We start from the raw sequence: 8,065 nt of genomic DNA, 5'->3' as shown, positions 1-8,065 counted from the left end.
GTCAGCGGTCAATTACATCATTAGTTTTTTCTATGTTTTTGCAACAACCGGCTTATTTTATTTCACCTGCGTAATGTATTGCTCTTGAGCGCATAAACATTCCAGTGTTGCAATAATTCTTCTCTGTGTATACAATACGATTCATTATTGTAGACACATACATTTAAAAACGGACTTAATTAATACAATTTAAAATCAATATCGTGCAATCATTGTAAATTACTACAAATAAGAGAGAGAGAGAGAGAGAGAGGGGGGGGGGGGTAACGTCCACTCGACACAAACTAGTTCATTTTGGGACTAACATATGGTTCAATTTTATTTCAATAATTCGCTTGCGCGTAGGTTTTTTTTTAGCAGTGTGAGGAAACCGGGGGACCCAGACAAAACCCAGGCGATTGTACAGATGCCCAAATTCCTTGTCACGTACAACCGGGGAATCGACACTACGCCAGTTGACTCAATGACAGACCTTATGATACAGCGCGCACGTGCTAACGAGGCGCCCCCCCCCCTACAAATAACCATGATATGATCGTAGTGTTAAGTCTTGTAGCAGTATTATGTACTGTTTGAGACTATTAAACGCCACAGGAGCTTGCTATTATTGGCACCATGGATACCTGTCCTTATTATATAGACAGGCGTTAATAAGTCAGTATAATATCTCATACCGGAATCGATTCAAGCCTATAAACTGGATAAAATATATTTGAGATATATTGACCTTGGGAATTGGGACGTTAATTTCACACTCTAAAGTAAAGAAAAAATAATACCAACACGCATATCTTTTTACCGTATGTGGTACCCGCGATTCCTCAGTGAATAAGACGTTGGTTGGCTAACTTGAAGGTCAGGTGTTCGATCCCCGTGTTGGCCGAGAAAGTCCGTCGTGATTTTCCGACGTGATTCGATCTACCGTGTCAGTTGAACTTCAAAATTAAGAGTGGGCCGTAGCGCCGCTATCCCGACAAATTTCCCCTAATATGCCCGCCTTTATTAGTCCAGTCGGTTCAGAAAAGTGGGGCGTTAAACTCTATTTCATTTTATTTTATTTCTTTATTGTGTACCATATGGTTTTTAAAATATTATCCTTCTCAAAAGACACCTGCTAAATAAACAATCAGGGCAACCTTGGCACAACTTCCGCGAGCCACGTTTGGAAATTTAGTCAAATTCACGAGTGCCCGATGCTCGAGATAATCGCTCGCGATAGTGGTTTTCCATCGCAATAAAGATAAATATCCTAAAATATCATCTTGCTAACCCAATATTTATGCTTCATTGACATTCAGATCGTCTGCTTTTGCCTAAATGACAAGTTACATCCATTTAAATCCACATTTAGAGAGAACAAAATACGCCGTATACAGTTCAAGGTATAGGTGAGGGTTCTTCTCATCCCAATCGATATTCATCTTAACATCATTATCTTTTCTTTGGTTATTTCCCCTTTAAGTCGAAAAGATTCAATGGACTTTTGCTCTTTCTCGTACCCATGTACTTGTTCTATGATGGGGAAGCAATGACGTACTATAGCTACAACAATATTAATCGTGCCTTATCTTGTACAGAGAACGCGAGCTGAATATATAATATTTAGATGAGATGACTAAGGGTGGTCAAGTGAATCACAACGTGTACTTGAGGCTTAAAGAGTTGTTGCAGAATCAGGTAACTGTCTATTATGATTTCCATTCAGTTTAAGGCGTGGAATTGATTCTGTAATACCATCCCTTTTTGTTTTGCTAATTGTGTGACTCGGGACATTGTTTGCATGATTTCGTTCCTTGCACACGCAAGATGATATCGCACAAACTTCTAAAAGCATGTTTTGAATTATTAGAAAACTAAATAAAGGTGTTTAAAGTATAGCTGGGTTTGAAATATTTAATATTTAGTGGAAATGGGTACAGTTTGTATTACTAATACTACACCCGATGTAAACAACGCACGTGTTATCAACACCATGTGATGTCATACGTATAACTATACTGGGCGTGACCGTAAAGGTCAGTTATCATGTACAGAGTTAAAAGAAGGCTTTCTTATTTATTACCCATGTGAAACAGATTGTCATAGCGAAGCAATAGTCCGGTGGCTGAAGGGGCGGGGGGGGGGGGATCGCCACCCGAGCCGTGAATTTATGAGACCAAGTTTTTCTAGACCAGTTTTTCGCGTAGATTCAGAATTTGGGGGGTGATCAGGCGTTTGAGGGGGGTTTTCAAGATATGGGGAGGGGGGTTCCAATGTCTACAATTGGGGGAAAATGTAGTTATGTTGACATAAATGCTGATCATGTTATACAATTATTAATAAAACATAAATTTCCAGGACTGTCCATCTCTAAATAAGTGTTTATGATGCCCCTGGACAACTGTTTTGATTTGTGGCGAATTGGGGTGGGTGGTTGCAGGTGTGCGTGTGTGTATGGAAGGGGGGGGGGGAAATTGGCGGGAAATGAGTTCACGTCGATTTAAATGATGATTTTCTTATAGCTTGATGAAACATCTCTAAATATGTTTATAATATTCCCATTGTGTGGGGATGGACGCCGGGGTGGGTGCCCGCGGGGCTGAGCGGGTTATGGTGGAGGGGGGGGGGGGTAGCATGTTTTTTTTGTGAACAGAAATCATTTGGTTCAAAATTGACCTTAAAGGTGGTTTCTCGTTAGCTTTTTCATTCATTATCTTTTTCGTCATTCAATATATTAAATTTAAATGGTACTTTTCAAGAGATCTGGAAATGTACTGCTGAAAGTGCTTTTTCTCAGACCCAAATATGTCCGTTCCAAACATGTTGTAGGTTTCCCAAATGACTCAAACCTTCGACTCAAACACACCAGTCTGGTCTAATTAATGCTTCCACTTTCAAACGAATTCTTGTTGTTTAGCTGACGGTGCCCTAATCCTATAGAGTGACTATAGACAGACATCAATGATAGCATCTTATGGAATCGTCGGCGTATACTACACTCACGCTCATCACCGACGCGCATGATGTAGCATTGTTTCATGTGTGGACAGTACACAGTACAAGTTACAAGGCTTAAATAGTGAAGTGGGTAGGGAATTGATTCGTCTTTTTTTTCCCATCATAATACCTCGCTCGCCTTGACAATTTTCGAGTCGTATGTTCAACTGGCTTTTTTGCTCGATTTTAAGGCTCTTTTTCAACGATTTTCGAACGTTTACTTAGATGAAAATATCAGCCAAATAGCTCTTGGAATGGCTACAGATGCAAGGAAATGACAGATAGTTGTCTTGGTGCCCCCCCCCCCCCCAAGCGGCGTGCCCCGTCTCCGCGGTCAGTGCCCTCATTTTGCGACGCCCCTGTGATCTCTGATTTTGAATTTTCTGATGAAGACTAAGAATAAACTAATATCTAAACATGTCTCTAATTTACTGTGTATTTTATGTACATTTCCAATTCTCTTCAAAATTACCATTATAATTTAATATTATTATTTGTGATGATGAAATTGGTACTGAACAAAAAATCAATCTGATTAAAAATACAGATGTATATTTCGTTTCGTGTTTCTATACTTTCGATGGCCTACACTACACGAAGAACTGACCAGTTGTACCAGGAGAAAACGAGTGGCTTTTGACCCTGTGACGTCAGACATAGATTAAATTAAATCAGCGTTGACTTTTCTAGGGGTTTACCCACAGTTCCGTGCAGAGCACGCCAAGAACATGCCGTAACAGTCAGTTTCATTACCTAATTCCTCACATCAACTAGACCGCCTGTTATATAACAACTCTTTCAGATCCTAGTGTTGTGAAGACAAGTAAAACGAAATTTTGAACTATAAAAAACGAAACGAAATAGCATCTGTGTGTTTTGTTCAGATTGAACGAAAAAGCTAACGAGAAAACACTTTTCAGGTCAATTTTCAACCGAATGGTTTCTGTCCCCAAAATTACATTTTGTCCACCCCCCTCCCCACCCATACAATGGGAATTTTACACACATATTTAGAGATGTTTAGCGGAATTAAAAAGTAATGTTTTTACCAAGCTCTAAGAAAATCATCATTTAAATCAACGTGAACTCATTTCCCGCCAATTTTAACCCCCCCCCCCCCATACACGCACACCTGCTACCCGCCACGCCACCTCCCAACAAATCACCACAGTTGTCCAGGGGCATCATATACACTTCTTTAGAGATGGACAATCCCAGAAATTTGTGTTTTAGTAATATATAACATGATCATCATTTATATCAACATAATGTCATTTCCCCCAATTGTAGACATTGCCCCCCCCCCCCATATTTCGAAAACACCCCTTCAAACGCCTGATCACCACCCTGATTCAGAATCTACGCAAAAAACTGGCCTAGAAAAACTTGGTCTTATAAATTCACAGCTCGGGTGGCGATTCCCCCCTTCAGCCACCGGACTACAAAGGCCGGAAGGCAAGAAATCTCGCCCCATCGCTTTGAGTTAACAGCGCGAAGGCAATAAGGCAAGATATGGACAAGACGACTTTTTGGTTTCGCAATGATTATTTATTGCCTTCTTGCCATAGTCAAGTGAAACCACGACGGACCGAGATTAGGGCCATTTGTCGCGTTTTTGTGGCTTCGCCTTCGCACTTAATTGACGCGAAGGCAAAATGAAGCGAAAGGTTTGTTACCAGCTTCCATAATGCACAGTTTACCTTCTAATGCCACAAACAGAATTAAGTCCGCATTGCCTGCCTAAAAGTCCGCAAAATATAAGGGACATTAATAAGAGAGTTTGAACAGGGAACTGGTAGACTAGAAGAAATTCCATGTCTAAACGGAATATCAATTCAAAAATGGTCCAATTCCATTCAGAATTTACAAAGATATGATAAATTGAAAATTCGGCATCCAATGCAGACGATATAATAATAGGAATAATCGGATATAGTCAACACACGCCTATGCCTCCTCTATATAAGTTTCGCTGAATATTTAAATGGGCCTCTCTCTAATCACATTGAATCCAAGCAGGGAGAGTATCGATCGTTAATATATTTAGATTTGGGTTTCTTAATTAAATGTTAAATAATGAATTTGTGTATATGTTAGCGTGGAGTAAGCCTTGGAAAATTTTATATTTTCCGAAAAATACAAATCATGCACAGTCTTTAAAGTATACAGGGAAAATATACTGCAGAAAGAAATCCTCTACTAAATTTAAAAGAAACGAATCTTGTTTTCAAAAGGAAAATCTATACATGAATATAGGATTGAGCAAATTTTCAGATTGCATACAAGAGAATGTTCTGTTTAGCTCCCAGATCCCTTTAAATATGCGTACATGCATGTATCAATGAAAACGTTTAGTGCTTTGCGTTAGTTGTTGCCAAAATCAACCTACACAAAACATAAACGGGATTTTGTGATGTCCTCTCATACTCCAACTATTGGGTAAAATGTACTTAAGCCTCCAATCTACAAATCTTGTATTTCACTAGTTTTAAAACTGAAACCGCAAACGGGGAGATAACTCCATGAATTCAAAGTTGAAATTTTTGTGAAAACAAATTTCACAACCCAATTGAGATTTTAAAAATTCCAATTCTTTGTTGCAATAACAATCTTTAATTGGCAAGAATATAATTTTGCGATTTGCATATCTTTAAAACACTTTCAGAAAAAAGATTTATCGTCATTAAAACAGATACGTGTATTTGGTAGTTACAGAAGGGCAATAAAATGTACATTAACTTGATATAAATATAAACAGAATATCCCAATACGTACATAGAATATGTAATGGTCTATTGTTTCACCCTGGCTCTCCCAAAACCCCAATATTCTTCTATCACATCAAATATTTTAAAAAATATATATATGAATATGCACAGATGAATCTTGTCAGTGTTCAATCTCCTTTCTAACCTTACTGTTATAAATGTTTCATTTTACTATGATGTAAGATGTGGGCACCGAAAAAGGGGTGGTGGTGGGAAAACAGGCATTCTAAAAAAGTACGATATATTTAAATTCTAATCGCTGCTCCCTTTATCTTCTTTCGTATTGGACAATCTTACTACCATTTTGAAAATCTACGAAACCTATATATTATGTCGCGCATTACGTTCACATGAATTAGTAAGTATGAATGTACAAACTATCCCGATAATTCAGTGAATTCCGTGAATTTGGAATGGAGCTTCTCGATCGTCAAATTGATCCCTGAAAATCACACCATAAAATACCTTCACAAGAAATATGTGCAGAAAAACGGACGCCGGTGATAACCATATACTTCCACAATTAACATGAATCCAAGAAACATCTCAGATTCTTGCTTGGCGTCGACAGAAAACTATTGGGGTCATGCTAGTGTAGATTTAGAGACTTGGTTTCTGTGACCAGATGATGAAATTTAAAGGTTACATTTGTTATAAGTAGTCATTGACATATAGAAGGCTAGCTAATCAAAGAGATCTACTAGTAAGTGCAGGGGGATTGCACCACACAAAATGTACACAAAAACAAATACACGGACAAGACATCATACTCAGAAAAAACACAGGCTAACAATTAAAAAAAAAGTGAATGGATCCGGGGGATAGCCGTAAGCGTCCATTGCGCTGTACAGTCCCGTGATTCCAAATTACCGTTCTTTGTGGTCAATTATGTGGGGTCTTTACATAAACTACTATGGTTTATTTCACTGCAACGTTTCAACAAGATTTTATAAGTCGTTATCAAGCTCATACACAAATAGCACGGACAGGAAAACCAATTACTGACTGAAAAAAACTTTACAATAGATGTTAACCATTAGGAATTCAAAGATTCTTGTCACCTTCTGCATACTTTTGTTTGGGACAGATAGGTTTTGCAGAACGTAAGTAGAGTTGTAGTATTTGTATTTTATCATATAGTGAAAAGGAGAACTACTCGATGTTATACAACAATAATCGTGCTTTATCTCGTGTAAGGATGGGATTTCAGTATATATTCTGTCGATGAATCACGTAAGTGATATCTGTACATTGTGGTCATAGTCTTAAAACGTCTAGCAGAACCAAGTAAGTTAAACGCTTAGTTCTACCAATGTTCTTTATATATACCAACCAGTTAAGATCTAGTGGTTCTTGTTGCAATAATACTGGTTTTTGTCATATTTTTTTTTAAAAATTGACTATAAAGTTGACCAATATCTAGGAATATTAGTGGTGAGTATTTTGAATCCGAGACTGTTTTTAAAATTATTTTTCCATTTAAGAATATTTCATTGAACATAAGCGAGAACACATTGATATGCATTGTACGATAGGGAATATAAATTATAAGAACGCGAATTGAAATTTCAATAGGTTTCCTCGATATGAACATTTTTTTTTTGTCAAGAATTGTATCCGATATCGTTCACACATAAAAATATGCTCATGAACCAATTTCAACCGTTAAATTTTTTTCCAGATAGAAAGCAAACGGGGCCATGGGTTATGGCTCAGCCGCAAATAGTGATGGCAAAGTCAAGCAGAGGTCACAGGGCGGAGCTGCGGGTGTAGACGTGTTTGTCATAAATGTTGACACCACAAAACAGAACCAAGTATCACCACACCATTTTGAAAAATGCAGGTAGGTAACAAATAAGATAAATGTTACTTCCAAAACTTACCCCAGAAAATAACATACAACCATATAACCCACATTATTACCAGGAAAATGCAAATTAGCGTCATGAAATGAAATGAGATCGGGTTGTAAAATCCAATTAGTGACTTGAAATGAAATGAAATCGGGTTTTGAAATACAATCAGTGACATGAAATGAAATTAGATTTTTAAACCATGTTAACAATGTTCTATGAGGGGAAATTTTGCTCTGACAATGGCACTACGGTCCAAGTTATCTTTCATGTCCTTACAATAGTATACACGGGATCCATTCTTTTCAACGGTACTTATTTCTGAAGAGTAACACAAGGACACAGAAAGACGAAAGAATCGACGTCTCTTATTAAAGTCTCTAGTTGTCATTTAAGGGATTTTTTTTTTAAAAATCCTTTGCAAACTATATATTGAAAGTTGAATCTCTGAAAGTAATATCAGTTCAG

This window comes from Patella vulgata, chromosome 5, assembly GCF_932274485.2.
Source record: "Patella vulgata chromosome 5, xgPatVulg1.2, whole genome shotgun sequence".
Lineage (NCBI taxonomy): Eukaryota > Metazoa > Mollusca > Gastropoda > Patellidae > Patella > Patella vulgata.
Note: the sequence above shows the minus strand (reverse complement) of the source record.